At 50.3% G+C, this 3,922-nt stretch overlaps 1 pseudogene; it reads left to right on the forward strand.

Annotated features, from left to right (window-relative positions):
* The first annotated feature begins 258 nt into the window (after window positions 1–258).
* On the forward strand, window positions 259–914 carry LOC119283677 (annotated as a pseudogene).
* Window positions 915–3,922: the final 3,008 nt, after the last annotated feature.

The raw sequence follows: 3,922 nt of genomic DNA on the forward strand, positions 1-3,922 counted from the left end.
TGGGCTATTCTGTTATGTGTAATAGAATATTATTCTGTTACCCTTCTTGAACTGACGAATTCAAGGGGTTGAATTGATGCTCTCATTTTTGTCGAACTGATCGTCTTCTTTATGAACTAATGCTCTCGGTTTGGACCTATATTACCGGACTCATGGCGTTTTCATCCCCGCAGCGCAGTCGCCACAGTTGCCGCCGCCGTCGAGGAGCTCTAGCTGCTCGCCCTGAGGGCCTTCGCGGGCGCCCACTCCATGTCTGGCATGGCGGCCTCACGGGCGGCGGAGCGCGTGCCGCCGTGGCGCGAGCAGGTGACGGTCCGCGGGATGGTGGCGGACTAGACCGACCTCTCCCTCTCCCTTTCCCTGGTTCCCACCGCCACGCCGGTGCTCAACAAGGATGACTACCTCGCCATCTGCCTCACCGCGCTTGCCACCACCAGCAAGGAGTAGCAGGCGAGCGTGTGGAACCCGTCCCCTACCCGGGCTTACGAGCTGCGGTTCGGCTGCGCGGTCTGCGGGAAGGAGTTTGCGTCGTACCAGGCGATCGACGTGCACAAGTCCAGCCACCGCCCACCAGAGAGCGCTGCATTGCCGCGCAGGCGTCCACGAGCGGTGGGTCAGAGGCGAGCGCGACGACGTCCTCGAGCAAGAGTAGTGGTGGCCTGCATCAGTGCACCGTCTGTGAGCGGGGCTTCACGACCGGGCAGGTGCTCGGAGGGCACAAGAACTGGCACTACTGGGACGGCACCTCCGTTTCCATGTCCATGCCTGTCTCCGTGTCGGCGTCCTCTGCCGTGCTGAGGAACTTCGACCTGAACCTGCTGTCGATGCCGGAGAACGCAGGGGTGAAGAGGTGGGACGAGGAGGAGGAGGTGCAGAGCCCTCTCCCCACCAAGAAGCTGAGGCTTTTGCTGTAAAAGAAGGAGAGATGGCCAATGGTCGACCGCCCCTTGATTGATTTGTTCATTTGTTGAATTCGATTAGGTATCACCATGATTTGTTGATTTGTTGTATTTATAAGGACACAAAGAAATTAAAACTATGGGCTTAATTCCATTTCCATGCTTCAGCGCCCTTCTCTGATCTCTCTGTGTCCATGGTGAGCCGCGCTTCCCGATTTTCCTGGGTCGCTGATGTACTATCAGAATAACTGAAACTTTGGCATTGCTCGCAAGACCATAGCACCAGGGTTGCGGTCACTCACTGAACCTAGCTAGTTTGCATTTTTTTTGTTCTTGATGAGAAAGATATTTACAATTGATTTTGTAGTCGCAATCGGTCTTCAATTTAATTGACGATTTGGTGGTGAAACTAAACACTTTCAGGTACTGATGATCAACTACAAGCTAATCTATCCAAGTGGGACCGCCACTGCCATCCTCATAAACGGGTTCCACAAACCTCAAGGAGATAAGAATGTAAGGTCCGACCCTTTTTATTTTTCCTTTCCTTTGCGTGAAAAGGACATCTTCTTATTCCCAGCTACGATGAATCAAGTTGTGTTTTAACTGTGTAAAAATGCTTTAGAAATGGATGGTCCGGACTGATTCAGAATTTCTTTCAACCTTTACCACAACAGGCAGCAGGTCCGTGGGATTCCTCAAGTACTTTGGGATCAACTTCTTCTGGAGCTTCTTCTAGTAGTTCTACACCGACGGCGGTGTCTGCGGCTTCCTCCAGTTTCCCACCTTCGGGCTAAAAGCCTGGAAGTAAACGTAACGCCTATATGACTTCTTTTTTTTCTCGCTAAACAATTTTTAAGTTTCGGTGGTTGAAAAATGAAAATGCATGAGAGAGTTCACCGTTTTAAATCCTCAATGATTCCGTGGCCAGATTTTTATTCGACTTCAGCCTGACGTATGTTTGCGCCGGGATGATCTGCTTGCACCTCGTCAACCTCTCCCTCCTCTTCGGCGCCGTCCTCTCCTGGGGTGTAATGTGGCCGCTCATGAGCAAGTAGGAGGGGAAGTGGTACTCAGCCAAGGCGTCTACCAGCAACATGACATGCCTTTCAACGGTTTACGATATCATCGTCCCCGAACTTGCATCATTTGTATCGTTAAACTGATGACATTTTTTATAAAAGAAAAATCTTTTGTTTGTTTTTTAACTCACATTTCTTGCAATGATGTTCTGGACTTCTTTTGTTTTGCGACTTGAACTTTTACCAACTTGAATTACCGCGTATGGATGAGCACTTGAACTTATAGAAGTGAAAGTTTTTGGTTTTAAATTCATATTTGTTTCCTTGTCCTAACTTATGGTATCATCATCATCGAACCTGCATGGTTTGTGTAGCTGAACTAAAATAATTTTTTACCCAAATAAATGTGTTGTGTTTTTTGTTTGAGCATAATTTCCTCGGTTCCTTTGACGGACTTCCTCAAATTTCATAGACAAACTGACTGTGTTTTATTTTTTTAACTTACATGCTAGTAATAATTAAACATTCCCATACAATATTTCACTATTCATGGCATCAACCAAAATAGGCAGGAGAGAGCACTATCGAACTGATCATTGTTTTTTATTCATACTGATCAATGTTTTTAATTCAAACAAATTTCCTTTCTTGCAGAAACATCTAACTGTTATGTACACTTTCTTTAAAAAGTAGCAATCGAATCATCAGACAAAAAAATTGAATTTGCAATTAGTGCTATCGGAGGATATGACCACGGGTAGCCAAACCGGCTCCCCATGGCCTTTCAGGAAAAATTACGAGCCAATCCGGCCCTCAAGGATCCAAGACCTTGGACCACCTTCCTCTTGCCGGCTATCTCCCAGGCCGACTATCGGAAGGCGATCCGACTCCAGCCCTCATAAAGAAAGCTGCGGGAGGGCCGGCTTCGAGAAGCCGGCTCATGAAGCTATGTACCTAGGGTAGGGGCACGGACCTGTCCAAAAGAGCCCTACATCCCTAGAAGAAGTCACCTTTCAATCGACTTGAAGGTATCCCACTCGACGGGTTCAAGACACTCGACCAAGAAGCTATCACTCGACCATGAAGCCAACCACTCGACTGCCAGGAGACCTAAAGTCACTCCGCAGGCAAACTCTCAGCTATTAGGTAGTCTTTATGGTCATTATAGCACTTTATTAGGGGCGTTACCAGTAACACCCAACCTTAAATGTACCTTAAACCCTGCATTACTGAGGGCAGGAGAGGACCGGCGAACTCTATATAAGCCACCCCCCTCAGTATGAAGGTTTCGCACCCCTGTTATTCACACACGCATAATTCAATCGACCGCCTCCGGGCACCGAGACGTAGGGCTGTTACTTCCTCCGAGAAGGGCCTGAACTCGTAATCCTCGTGTGCTTACAACTCCTCCATAGCTAAGATCTAGCCTCTCCATACACACCCCCCTACATCACTGTCAGAGTTAGAACCACGACAGTTGGCGCCCACCATGGGGCAGGAATCTTAGTGCCTAAGTGGAGAAGTTGCGATTTTTACGATCCCTTTGATCATGGTTTCGTGCGGAGTTTTGGTGGAGGGCCGCGAGATCCGTCTCGGCGCGCTCACGTTCATCGCCGACGACTCTGCCTGGCTTCAGGAGGCACCGCTCGACATCGACGCGCTCCCCGTCCGCGGCGCGATGCACTTCCGCGCATGCATTCGTGGCGTCCTCCTGCGGCAGCCATCGACCCAGTATCAGTCGGCCCCCGTGTCGTCTCCTCGCCTTGTCTCCCACCGGCGCAAGCGCTCCGGTCGGTCGAGGCTTCAGAGATGGGTGAGGCACGCCGTGGGTCGCCAGTCGGCCACCCCACAAGTCGTGGCAATCGAGCCCGACGAATCCCTCTGCGGCCTGTTCGACCTATGGACTGGCTCCGTGGAGACCGCATCCGAGTGCGACAGCAGCGACCCAGTGGCTGAGGTTCTGGCGGTCGATGGAACACACAGTCCTCCGGGTTTCCATCG

This window comes from Triticum dicoccoides, chromosome 4A (assembly GCF_002162155.2).
Source record: "Triticum dicoccoides isolate Atlit2015 ecotype Zavitan chromosome 4A, WEW_v2.0, whole genome shotgun sequence".
NCBI lineage: Eukaryota > Viridiplantae > Streptophyta > Magnoliopsida > Poales > Poaceae > Triticum > Triticum dicoccoides.